Source organism: Rattus rattus, chromosome 6, assembly GCF_011064425.1.
Source record: "Rattus rattus isolate New Zealand chromosome 6, Rrattus_CSIRO_v1, whole genome shotgun sequence".
Classification (NCBI taxonomy): Eukaryota; Metazoa; Chordata; class Mammalia; order Rodentia; family Muridae; genus Rattus; species Rattus rattus.
In genome coordinates, this window is record NC_046159.1 from 150161253 (window position 1) to 150175534 (window position 14282).

Sequence of the window (14282 nt, forward strand, 5' to 3'; positions counted from 1 at the left end):
CTTGTTACTGTGTACTCCTCACTGCTGCTTCTGCCAGCTCTGTGTGACCCCAGGAACCAGTCAGCAAACATGTAAGCACGCAGCACACTACCACCTACTCACCACACAGCCAGCCACCACACACCTCCTGATCCCACTGCCACAGAACTAGCACATGCCCACGTTCTCTAATTCCACGACTACTCAGACTCATTTCTTATTTCTTCATTTTCAGTATAGGGAAAAAAAAAAAAGAAAAAGAAAAAGAAACTGATTACATCACTTAAAAACCTCTAGGGATTTCCCAGGGCCTAAAAGAGGAAGAAAATTTTTACTTGACTAGAACATAAGTTCTTTCTTCCACAAACTGCACATAGATCTACTGTAAAATCAACGCAACCACATACCCCTCAGCTGCCAACTGCATATTCTATACACATACAACATACATACTATGCCTGTCTTCTAACCCTAATAGTTCATCCACCTAAGAGCTTTTTCCTCCTTCTCATCTATTTGACACATTTCTTCAGATTTATCTTGGCCCAGATCATTCATTATAGAAAATTAACCTGTGAAAAATAATGTTCCAAAAATTGTATTACTACAAGAGTAATTTGTGTGAAAATGTATGTATTATGTGTTAGTGTGATATTTACATGTTGTGTGTGAGCACATGTAAGTGGGTATGCATGCCTGTGTATGCATGTGAAGAGGGCAGACAATGCAGGCTATCCTCCTGCTCTATCACTCCCTGCCTTATTCCTGGAGAAAGAAAGGGTCTCCTCTCCCTGAACCTGGAGCTAAGAGATCCTCCTGGGTCTCACCACAGGGCTGGGTGGGGCTATAGGTAAGAGCACAGCAGTCAGAACCAGCTCTTTTTAAATATAGGTACTGGCATCTGGACTCAGGGCCTTGTTCTTACACAGCAAGCACTCTTACCTGCTAAGCCATCTCGCCATCCACTATAAGAGTAATTTAATATTTCAAACTTTCAGAGGAAAAAATGGCAAACTAAGCATGGGCATTTAACTTTACTCCCTTATAAAACGTAGCTGAAATCAAAGCAAAATCATAAACACACAAGGACAGAGAAGATCACCAAAATGAACTCTGAAAGATGCATGACTAGTAACTGAATACACACACAGATCTGAGAGCATCAGGACATCACAAGGCAGAAAGGAAAGTGCTGGCCCAATTTATCCCACATCACTAACCGACTGCTAACTGACTTGATGATCCCCACTATGAATGTGACAGTCAAGTGGTGAGTGCCATCTTAAGTCCAGATGCCAGTACCTATATTTAAAGAGAGCTGGTTCTGACTGCTGGGCTCTTACCTATAACCCCACACAGCCTGTGGTGAGACTCAGGAGGATCTCCTTAGCTCCAGGTTCAGGGAGAGGAGGCCCTTTCTTTCTCCAGGAATAAGGCAGGGAGTGACAGAGCAGGTGGATAGCCTGCACTGTCTGGCCTCTTCACATGCATACACAGGCATGCATGCCCACTTACATGTGCTCACACACAATATGTAAATATCACTTTCCAATTCAACATTACTGAGTATCTCTGTCACTCTACAGACTGAAAGTCAGAACCACCTCTTGAGTGTGTTGACAGCCCAAGTCTTTCCCACTCAGGATACGCCCTCTGCACACAAAACCTATCTCATTCCGAGAACTGAGCTGACTAATAAAACAATCTTTTTGTATCCAGGATGTCTACTCATCTCAAGAATAGTGGAGTTGGTTCTTTCTTTGTTCAGAACTCAGAAATGAACCCAGGGATCAGTGAATGAACTCCTTGTCATTTTCCTGTAACAGGATCCCACAAACCTCAAACTTGCAATGCACTGCAGTCAGCGTAGGTCTCCCAAGTGGCTGGCACTGTAAATACATATAGCCACATTCAGCCTTACAATTTCTTTTAAGAACAATAATGAAGTATGTGGCCAAGACTACATCCCTGCCTACCGCTCTCTCTGTTGTTTGTTTTTTTTTTCGTTCAGATAAGGTTTCTCTGTGTAGCCCTGGCTGTCTTGGAACTCAGAATTGTCCTGCCTCTGCCTCCCCAGTGCTGGGATTAAGGTGTATGCATCTCCAGCCTGTCTTTATTTTTAATAGCCAGGACACTTTCTGAAAAATAAACGTACACTACGCATGCCCCTCTACATATACATACATACACATATATATATGTACATATACATACATATATACACACATATATACACATATATATAGTGAACATATGCATTTGACTATGCCCACTGTGTAGACCTAGAAGCAATAATTCCTTAGTAGCAATAAGATCTCTAGCACGAAAATGTCTAAATCCATTTCACATTCCTTAGAGAAATACTGGATCCTGCTAGGACAGTCATTTTAAAGTGATCCTAAACTATCTTGCTGACTCACAAAATAAGAAAATGCTCGAAGACTCACAGGAACACTGATACATAAATTACCTATCAGTGAGTCTATACTAATACTGAGTGAATGAATGGTTGAGTATCAAAGGGAAATTTACTCTATTACAGGCAAGTTGGATCTGTAGTTAAAAGATGCTTGCCTGCCATCAAGCCTGGTAACTGCACTTTGATCCCTGGGGCTCACACAGTAGAAGGAAAGCATCAGCTCTCAGGAGCTGTCCTCTGACCTCCCTATGGACACCACACTAACATATAAGACATATAAACAAATGCGATTTAAAACTAAAGCCATTATTGAACTTCAGTAAACATAAATCAGAGAACTGGAAAAAATACCATTTGACGACTATTTTAAAATTGTATATTCACGCAAGAATAATCACTATTAAAACCAATCAGTATGTTCAAGAGTAATAAAATAAGGGTACAATCTCAAAATAATTCTAAAAAAGATACATGGTATTTATGAAGACTAAGACTGAGAGGAGAGGGTGTGACAGTAGGAGGAGCACATGCTGGAGTGTCCAGTGAGACCAGGGGAGGGACGCACATGCTGGAGTGTCCAGTGAGACCAGGGGAGGGACGCACATGCTGGAGTGTCCAGTGAGACCAGGGGAGGGACGCACATGCTGGAGTGTCCAGTGAGACCAGGGGAGGGACCCTGGGGGCGGGGGGAGGTGACCGAGATACCCTGTATACAAGTATGAAACTGTCTAGGAAAAAATAAAAGATATTCCAAGAAAAACCTAAGAGGAAGAGGAGCATCTAGTATTGGATGTGAGTACACGGCTGTAATCTTTGCACTCCAGAAGCTAAGATAGGAAAATTTCCAGTAAAGCGTAGCCTAGGTTGACCAGTGAATTCAGACCAGCTTGGGTGCATAATAGTAAGACCTTGACTCAGGAGAATAAACAAACAAACAAATAAATAAAAATGATGCTATAATGGAGAAACACTGATGAGCTCCAAAACTATATAATCAAAACTATCATCATAGCATTTGATTCCTCATATTCTAAGAGAGAAAATAATATGTCTGGGGTGTTCCTGTCCTACAGAAGAAACCTGATCATAAACATGAATAAAAATCAGCCAAACTAGTATAAAGAAATTTTCTACAAAATAACTGGCCTCAATGCTTTAAAAATGTCAGTTATGAGATACAAATACGGGTTCAGAAACACTTTGTTGTTTAAAGGAATCTAGATACATGACAATTAAATTTAACATAATCCTAGAACTTCTTTTGCTCTAAAACACGCACTATGGTGGTGAAATATGAACATGTGCACATTAAAAACAGAAGCATAAAACACTAGTTTACAGACTTCATCACCTACACATGCTGTGTCTGCATCTGACTGACAACCAAGACAAACTTAGAATGTGCTAAGGCACAGTACAAGGCTCAAGGCCATAACTACACTAACATGCTAAACTTAATATAGAAAGATGCAAAACAACAGGATATCAAAAGCTCGAAATGAAAGGAATGTAATAAAAATGGTTTTCATATTAGTGTTTTTCTTGTTCTTCATTTCTATTCTTTATGACCATTCTAAAATGCTATAATTTCAAAATAGCTGGCTATAATCCAAATACTGTTTTTATATGCCCCAGAAAGCACAAAAGAAAGATCTACAGTGTAAAAATAACAAACAAGGAAGAAATCAAGGCACTATAGTAGACCAAATCCTGTAAGCATAAAGGAAAACAGTATGCAGTCAAAGAAGGTGGTAGTAAGACCAGAAAAGGCCATTAGAATGGTCTCTAAACAACAGTGAAGGTCTTACCTATCAATTATCTGTGGGAAAATAGATTACATTCTCCAAATGTATATAGAGTAACTAAATGATTAAAGAAGAAAAAGACCCAGCTGTATGCTGCCTCAAGGACCTCACTTGGCCTCCAAAGGGACAGAGACTAAAGTGGAAGGATGGAACAAGATAGTCCACAGAAATGGAATCCTAAAAAGTAGTAGAAATATACTGGATTAATCTGGGTTTAATTTGAATCATTTAGTCTCTAAAAATATAGAAAAAAACTTAGAAGCTGTAATACACTTTTAACCTACCTCCTTTTGCGGGGCTGGAGAAATGACTCAGCATTTAAAAGCATTGTCTGTTCTTGCAGAGGACCTGGGTTCAGTTCTCGGCACCCACCCATACATGTAAGCAAAGCATTCATGCACATAAAATAAAAATAAATAAATCTTAGAAGAAGAAGAGGAGAAGAGAGGGAGGGAGAGAGGGAGGGGAAATGGGGGGGAGGAGAGAGAGAACAAACGAACTGGTGGAAATGAACAGAACCATGCTCAGTCCACCTGATATCTGCTATACTCTGGCTAATGCCCTCTGAGATCACCGGATTTATTATAACAACACTAACAATGATGCCTTGTTTTTTCCATGCAGATTATTACTTCAAAACTCAATACACAAGAATTCCATGCTATGGGGCTGAAGCCATGAATCCGCAGTTAAAAGAACTGGTGGGGTTGGGGATTTAGCTCAGTGGTAGAGCGCTTGCCTAGCAAGCGCAAGGCCCTGGGTTCAGTCCCCAGCTCCGAAAAAAAGAACCAAAATAAAAAGAACTGGCAGCTCTTCCAAAGGAGCGGCATTCATGGCAACTCTAACTCCAGTCCTGAGGGATCCAACATCTTCAAGCCTCCACGACTACCACTCATACATGTGGTGCACAGACATGCAAGTATGCCAAACCCTCACATACATAAAATAAAAAACTCTACGGCTAGGCATATTAATTAATCTAAACAAACATGCTAACATTAAATGGTTTGACAAATACATTTTAACACAGAAAGCAATAGGCACACGGTAATCTTCTAAAGAGAAAACAAACAAGCCCAATGACTGGCTGTTATGTTTCAAAGATCAGTGTTGCGATGAGAAAACCAAAGCCCAGAAGCCTCCAAGAATGAGGGCAGATGTGAGTATTCAGATACCAAGGCAGCTAAAGTTCATAGGCAAAGTCCAGAAAGACAGCTACCCGAAGAAAAGTTGAGAAACTTGATTTCTCTTCAGTCTTCAACTGAGAACTGTTCAGTACACATCTGAAGGAAAGCCTCATCAACAAGAAAGAATCACCAAAAAGGGGTAGGCAAAACAATCAGCACACTTCACAGCCAGAGGGAGGGCCTATACTAAAGCGTAGGAGATACGACACTCACAGGAGCTGGTCCTTTATAGTAGCACCAAGTTAGCTCTGTACTGCTGCTGAGATGGCTCAGTGAGCGGGGGCTGGCAGGTAAACCTGGACTCCTCAGGACTAAAACGGAGGAGAGAACCAACTCCCAGAACTGTCCTCTAATTTCCACAAGTGTGCACTTACACACACACACACACACACACACACACACACACACACACACACACACACAGAAACAATTTTTAACAAAATTAACAAAAAAGGGATACTTGATCTCTCCAAAGAGAGCTGGCGCAGCAAGATCTGAAGAATTTTCCTGTTTTCCAGACTCTGTAACTGTGTACTAAAACAAGGCTCTGACACGCAGTAGTAGCTCACACCTTTAATCCCAGCGCTCAGGAGACACAGATCTCTGAGTTCGAGGACAACCTCCTGGTCTACAGAGTGAATTCCAGGACAGCCAGGGCTGCACAGAGAAACCCTGTCAAACAAACAAACAAACAAACAAACAAAAAACTCAAAACAAAACAAAACAACAAAGAAAAAAAACTGGAAGGGAGAAAGAAAATAATGCTTAATAATATTAAAACTATTCAAAGAAAATACAGATGGAAACATCATAAAGTACACAACTGTCTAGCACTCAGACAAAATTTACAAGCTGTAACAATTAGGAAGAAAAAAAACAGAAACAAAAGTAAGAAAGATGACATGATTTGTAAACAAAAATATTAAAATGTAGAGTTTTATTATGAATTAGTATAGTACAAAATAATTACACAAAACACTGCCGGAAGAAATCAGAAATTTGAAAAGAAAAACATTTCATGCTCCTTGATTGGAAGACTTGATACCATTAAAAAATAATGGCCAATGGTAAAAAATAAATGGCCAATAAATGTATGAAAAAACTATTTTGCTACCCATCAAGTCAAAATCTCATATGCAAATCGAAACCACAATGAGAGTGTCCCTTGTTCCAGTCAGCATCTCAGTTAAGAGGACAAGTAACAACTGCTGGTGAGGCTGCGGACAAGAGAACCTGTGCGAAGGTGGGAATGGAAGCTAGCACAGCCACTGTGGAGGTCAGTTCAGAAAAAGCCAACAACAGAGCTCCTGTGTGAGTCAGCCCTGTCACTCCTGCGTGTGCACTCACAGGACTCCAAGTCAACACATCACACAGACCCTTCACAGCAATGCTCGCTGCAGTGCTACTCTCAGTGCTAACTTATGGAGCCATCTTGGTGTCCACTAGAATGGAGAGGAAGATGTGACACAGGGACATCATGGAACTTTTTTTTAGCCATAACAAAGTCCTGTCCTTTGTAGGATACAAGTGGACATAATCACACTTGTATCACATAATGAATTAAGCCAATCTCAGACAAACAAATGTCTTCTCTTATTTCTGAATCCTAGATTTCACACACACACACACACACACACACACACACACACACACACACACACCATAAAAGCAGGACTGCCTAGGGAGTCAAAGGGCACTACCAGAGAAGGGAAGGTAGAGACAGGGAACAGAATGAAAATATGCCCTATATACAAGATATACACATATGAATGGTTTAAAAGTAATTTTGTTTCTCTCTGTAGCCTGGGCTGGCCTGGCAATCTCTCTGTAGACCAGGCTGTCCTGAAACTCATAGAGATTCACCTGCCTCTGCCTCCCCAGTGCTGTGATTAAAGGAATAAGTATACCACCACACCTGACTAAAAGTAAAAATTTTAAAACCACTATGTCTTAGTCAGGGTATCTATTCTTACACAAGCATCATGACCAAGAAGCAAATTGGAGAGGAAAGGGTTTATTCAGCTTACACTTTCACATTGCTGTTCATCACCAAAGGAAGTCAGGACTGGAACTCAAGCAGGTCAGGAAGCAGGAGCTGATGCAGAGGCCATGGAGGGACGTTACTTACTGGCTTGCTCAGCTTGCTCTCTTATATCTCAACACTACCAGCCCAGGGACGGCACCGCCCACAATGGGCTGGGTCCTCCTAGTTGAGAAAATGCCTTACAGCTGCTGTGTCTCAGGAAGGCATTTCCTCAAGGGAGGTTCTTTCTCTGTGATAACTCCAGCTTGTGTCAAGTTGACACACAAAACCAGCCAGTACAATGACCTTGCCAGAGATGTCACTGGGGATGGGTTCTGAGCTTTCAAAAGTCCACACCATTCCTAGTTAACTCTCTCTGCCTTATACTTGAGGACGAGATGCTGGGACCTGCTTTAGCGCCATGCCTGACTGCTACCATGCTTGCCACCACGATACGATCATGAACTAATTTAACCCTTGAAACTGTACGGCCCCAGTACACTCTTCTGAAGGTTGCCTCGACTATGGGGACTTTTGAAGATGGAATAAATGCGCTTTGCATTAAAAGATGGCTACAAGCGTACAGTATAGGAGCCAGGGAGTGGAATGTGGTGGCTTGAATGAGAATGCAGACCATAGGCCCACAGATTAAAATGCTTGGTCCCCAGTCTGAGGCTTCAAAAGTCCACGCCATTCCCAGTTATCTCCCCCCTCCTCCATCTGCCTCAAGGGTGTAGATGAGACATAAACTGCCAGCCACTGCTCCAGCAACACACCCGCCTGCCACCCGTGCTCCCTGCCATACAGATGTGTACTAGCTTCTGAAATTCTAAGCCCCCAAAAAACTATTCCATGAGCTGCCTTGGTTGTGGTCCTTTGTCCCAGCAGCAGAAAAGTTACTAAGACAAGGCCCCAGTAGACAGATAGCTCCATGGGTAAAGCACTTACCACACAGGCCTGACTTTCTGAAACCCATGTAAAAGGTAGGAGAGAACCAACTCTGTAAGGTTGCCCTCTGACCTGCATACACATGTTGTGACACACTCACACTCATGTCTCATATGCAGACAAATAATGAAATTAAAAAAACATTTTGAAAATGAAATAATTAATGTCTATTAAATATTTTAGAAATAAGGGTCCAGGAGATGGTTCAACTTCCACCTACTCTTACGAGCACGAGAATCTCAGATCTGTTCCCGAAACCCAGTAAAACCAGGTGCAGTCCACACGTCATCCGTGCACATCGCCAGAGTAGAAAGGCTGGCCACCCACATCAGTGAGCTCCAGGTCCGGTGAGGAGGACACTCAGTGACAACTTCTGGCCTATGTTTATATACAAACATGTTCCTGTGCATGACTCCACCCCATAAACACAAATGCATGTATACATATCACACACAAACACAGGAAGAACACTTTAGAAATAAGATAGACGCTTGAGGAAAATAAGTCCCTTTATCTATAAACTTTAATCACATTGCTGAGACCAGTTTCAGTAAGTTTATGGGTTTTTTAGAGATTTGTTTATTTTATGTATGTGTATAAATATACTGTTCAAGTCTTCATACGCACCAGAAGAAGGCATCAGATCCCATTACAGATGGTTGTGAGCCACCATGTGGTTGCTAGAATTTGAACTCAGGACCTCTGGAAGAGCAGTCAGTGCTCTGAACCGCTGAGCCATCTCTCCAGCCCAAGTTTATGTTTTTGACATTAAGAACATTAACTCCCTCCATACATATGTAGCCCTATAATTTTTCTCTGAACTCTGTCCATGAGTGACTTAGCAGAGTACTGCTCTTCTTGAGTTATTCTCCTGCCTGACATTTTCTGGTTCTGTTACCCTTTTCTGGAGTTTTCTATTTGTTTTGTTTGTTGTTTTTGTTTTGAGTCAGGGTTGCCTTATTATGTAGCCCTGGCTGTCCTAGAACTCACTACAAAAACCAGGCTGGCCCCAAACTCACAAAGATTAGCCAGCTTCTGCCTCCTCAGTGCTGGGATTGAAGATATGTGGCACTTCCGCCAGACAGTTTTTAAAAGTTCAATGTGGTCAAATAATCACAACAATTAGCTTTTGAATACGTCTAATAAACCAAACACTATGTCAGGGCATCTAATAGCTCACTTAAATTTCTTTTTAAGACTAAAGTGTAACAAGATGGACATCTATACTTCAAGAATAAAACCAAACTTCAAAAAAAAAAAAAAAAAATTACAGAATGAACCCAGAGCTGCTAAATTGGTCAATGACAGAATTTAGACCTAAACCTCAATGTACAGAAGATTGAAACTTGTGTACATAACTTTTAAATATCTTTCATAAATGTCTGCTATCTCTGTTTTTTCAGGTCCTATAGTCCTGTTTTAATAATAGCTCACTTGAGGTTTTTTTATTGAGTGTTATCGGTGCCTGCTATTGCTCTTCAATATTCTGCAGATAAACTCCTAATAATTCTTCTACTGCTTCTACATCCAGAAGACTGCATTCTTTACTTCCTCTCACTAAATGTCAAATTTAATCTAGCTATGATTATTATCAGGGAGTTCTTCAGCCACAGCCATTTCCGGCCCCAGTTCATGTTCACTACTCAGAATTAAATCCAGCCTATTTTCTTTCTTGCCTCGTGCTCATAAAAATACCTGCTTTAGGAAGCAGTCAGCATTTTTCTTTGCAAACTAACCTCTGCGTTTTTTTTCAGCCACTTGCACACCACTAACAACCTGAACTGAAAACGCAGCTGTCCTAAATGTCGTCTGTATTTGCATCTTAGTCAGCTACTTCTGGTGATCAGGCGATGGTTCAGTTTTAAGAACGCAGTGCACGCAGAGTCCCGTGCTAATGTGAGAAATGTAAACACGGAGTCTTCCTCTCAGTTTCAGGTGAGGTCCCACCATCTATCCAAAGCTAGTTTTAAGATCGTAAGCTGGCTGTGCTGGCACATGGTACATACCTTCAGTCCTAGACAGAGGAAGGAGAGTCTCTGAGTTCAAGGACAATCTGATTTATATGGAGTTCCAGGCCATCCAAAGCTACATAATGAGACCCTGATTTCAAAAAGGACCAAAAAATATTTTAAAATAAAATTAAAAAAATGAAGAGAGAAAGAAAGGAAGTCAGCTGATAAAGAAGTTTCTAGACTCCTTTGTAGAGTAGAGATTAGGGACAACAAAGGCCACTTGAAGAGTCCTACATAAAGAAGGGAAAATACAGCGCAAGTGCCTCTGGGAGCGCTTTGTTGTCATCATTTACGGCTTAGAAGGGAAAAGCTCGATGAAATGAGTGAGATGCCTGACTGGCCAGACATGTTTAAAAATGCACTGAACAGGCACTCGGAAAGTAAGTGTGGACGGAGAAGTAGTGGGCGAAATTTCACAACAGACAGAGTGCTTCTCTAAGTGTACGTGATGGTTTAAGTGAGAATGGTCCCCCGCAGGCTCATGTAATTGAACGTTGAACTGGAGAATGGCCCTCCAGTTAGCAAGTGTTAGAGAAGAATTAGAAGGGATGCCTTGTTGGAGGAGTACTTCATTTGGGGGTGAAAACCCATTTACTACCAGTTTCTCTTTCTTTTCTGCCTCACTGCTTTGTGGATCGACTTGCAAGTTCTCAGCTGCTATTTCAGGGCCCTACATGGCTGCCTGATGCCAGGCTCCCCACACAGGACGGTCAGACTCTTAACCTATAGAACCATGCCACAAATTAAATACTTTCTTTCATAAGTTGCTTTTGGTCATGGTGTTTTGTCACAGTAACAAAAAATGTAACTAAAATGATTTATTATTTAAGTTTGCAATTTCTGACCTTCAAAAGTGGATATACTCACGCAGCCTAGACTGGACACTTACACGGCTTAGACCTGACCTATGCAAATTAGCATTTATTGATGGTATTCACAAGGGCTTATATATAAAGCTACAATTCCCATTCTCTCAATCTAGACTCATGTTGTGAGACTGCCTTCTCCTGTATGGAGAATCTTCCTTCCTTCCCTATTTATAGAAACTATGTAAGCCTCCAGTGCTCAAAAGAAAGATCCTCCCTGTACCTCCCAACCATGCTCTTAAAAAAGATACATGTTCTTTCTTCTTTGTTCAGTGCTTATCCTGATATATTTTATTTAGTGCTTAATATACACTGAGAAGTACTATCCTCTCTGTTAAACAAATAAGGAACCTGATGTGGTACCATATTCACAGTTAAAAAGAGCAACCAGTATTCAAACTCCAGTAACTATGTCTTGTTTTGGTTTGGCTTTTTCCTTTTTTTTTTTTTTTTTTATTTACATTGATATTTTGCCTGCATATATGTCTGTGTGAGGTTGTTGGGTCTCCTGGGACTAGAGTTACAGACAGTTATGAGCAGCCATGTGAGTTCTGGGAACTGAACCCTGGTCCTTTGGAAGAGCAGCCAGTGTTCTTAACCACTGAGCCATCTCTCTAACCCCTTTGGTTTGGTTTTTGTTGTTAGTGCTTGGAAAAAGGTCTCACTATGTAAACTTGGCTGTCCCAGAACTCAGACATCTCCCTGCCTCTGCCTCTCAAAACCTAGATAGAATTAAAGGCGTGTGCTACCACACTTGGCCCAGGTACCTATCCTTTAAACTCTCCACAAAGTCAGTCCACACACTGTCACAATACGATGAGGTACTATCCTCTGTTTAAGTATCTCTCCTCTTAAACCGGTGACTCCTAAGGACAGTGACAGTGACAGTGACGGACTTCATCCCTACATCTTCCACACTGCATTAACAGGGTGGCCTGAAAGTGTTACAAGAGAAAGAGCTTGGATTCCCTTTCTCACTTGGCAACACTGTTGTCTTCTACTTATTAGTCTCTTACTACCAAGTCTACTCCCATTTTACTGTAGTCCTAAAGCATATTCGAAATGTAATCCTTGTAATCAAGGGGATTATAAGTAAATCTATCAACTCATTACCATTAAAATCTCAATGAGTTAACTAAATCTGAGTTATAAAATAGAGAATAATAATTAGTCATTGGATCAAGTGACATATAAATGATCCGACTAATTTATGATCTTCATTTTTTTCAACATATTAACATAAATTCTCTTACTGACCACAGACGCATTACGTATTTACGTATTCCTTACAACTACACAAGAAATGGACTAGCCAAAAAGGTTTCCACTTAAAAACTGTTCAGGTCATCTTTATTTTTAGCATCAACTCTCCGGTGCCAATCTGGCCTTTAAAATATTTAACTCTTGCAGGCTTGACTATGCAGGAGTGCCCACACTGTTAGATGCACTTGAAACGAATACTTTTTTATGACCTACTGCAATATGGTAAGAATCAGAACCCTCAACACCCAACATTGAACAGTATTGGTACTATCGAATGAACTCAACAGCTTCCCTGTGCAGGAGGCTGACTACTTCCAAAGGGGGAAAAACTTAAGAAATTTCCTGGAACCACCTTGTTGTTTGTTGTTTTCTGGTTCCAGACATAGCTCAGTCTACCCGGACCTCCCGACTCCTTTCCTCTACAGTCTGAGCCATAAAACTCACAGGAATACCCGTTTCTTTCTCTTTCAATCTATAGTCCGTACGCCAAACCTAAGTTAGGACCTGAGCTAGGACCTGCATGTGGAAGTCCAGTGCTAGAAAAAAGTTTTTATGAAAGTGCCTAGCAAATTCATAATCATTCATAATCAAAGAAGAAGAAGAAATAATAATAATAATAATGTTTGATGAAAGCAATAAAAAATTACAAATGTATTATCGGTAAAAGTAACATCAAAGTAAGCAAGATCTACCACTGACACAACAATCGTAAATTGCATACCTAATTTACATACACCCAAGTATGTAAAACCTACGCGGAGATTAATTAATTGTTCCACATTGTATTTTCCCGGTAGCACGTTAATGCAGTTCGTTGGTGTTGTCGGGATAAAAATAAAATGGTTAACAACATGATTTCTGAAGTTTAACAGGGCGGTGATGAGTTAGAAAGCACAATACCAGAACAATACTAGAACGCTGGCTGTCAACACGAGGCAGAAACAAGGTGAAGCATGCCTATGGACCATGGCATTGTTTGCAGACCTGAAATGCCCTGCAAGGCCCACGCACCGGACTCCGGCAGCCGCCCCTCCGCAGTCGCTGTAGGAGCCGCAACTCCAGTGCGCCAGGGCTGCCCTTCCGCGCGGGCAGTGCCTGCACCGCAGGGCGACCGCTCCCCGAGCCCGCGCCTCGGGCCGCTAGAGGACCTCGCGTGGGCCAGGGCCGGGCCACCCGCCGCCCCCACGCGCCCTCTGGGGACCGTGCGACCCAAAGCCGGAGGAGCGCAGAGGCGCGGGCACCCACACCGTGCCGAGCTCCGGCCTGCAGCCGCCGCGCCCCAGCGGTGGGAGGGGGCCGCGGCCGAGCGGGGCCCGCAGGTGCCCGTGGCAGGGGGCGCCTCGCTGACCCCAGAGCCCGCGTCCCCATCCCGCCCGCCGCTCCGCCGCCCGGTCCACACAGCCCTGGGATCCTGTCAGAGCGCGGCGACCTCCACATGGCCCGCCGAGCGTGGAGCTGTGGCGCTTACCGTAGCCGCCGGCGCCGCGCCGCTGGGAAGCGGCTAGGAGACGCGCAGAGTCTCGAAGGCTAGCGCCGCCGCTGGAGCCCGAAGAGCTACAGCCCCGCCACCGGCGGCGCTCTGCCTCCACCCTCGCGCCGCCCGCACCACGCTCCGCCTCCAGGAGCGCCCCGCCCCGCTCCTGCCCCTTGCCAGGCCACGGAGTCTGCGCCGCCGCCTGCAAGTTGAGGGGGCGGGGCGAGCGGGGCGGGGGTGCCAGGTTAAGCGAGGGCGGGACCGACGGCGGGCGGGAGCGGAAAACTGACTCTTCTTTCAACCTAT

The 14282-nt window shown here is 42.8% G+C and overlaps 1 protein-coding gene across 3 annotated transcripts in view; it reads right to left on the minus strand.

The window, feature by feature from the left end:
- Phtf2 (putative homeodomain transcription factor 2) overlaps positions 1-14092 on the minus strand; it is a 115789-nt gene extending 101697 nt beyond the window's left edge. For all 3 annotated transcript variants that reach the window (XM_032907065.1, XM_032907063.1, XM_032907066.1), the window contains exon 1: positions 13971-14092. The gene's annotated coding sequence lies outside the window, so the exon portion shown is untranslated. The remainder of the gene's footprint in view (positions 1-13970) is intronic.
- Between the last annotated feature and the right edge of the window lie 190 nt (positions 14093-14282).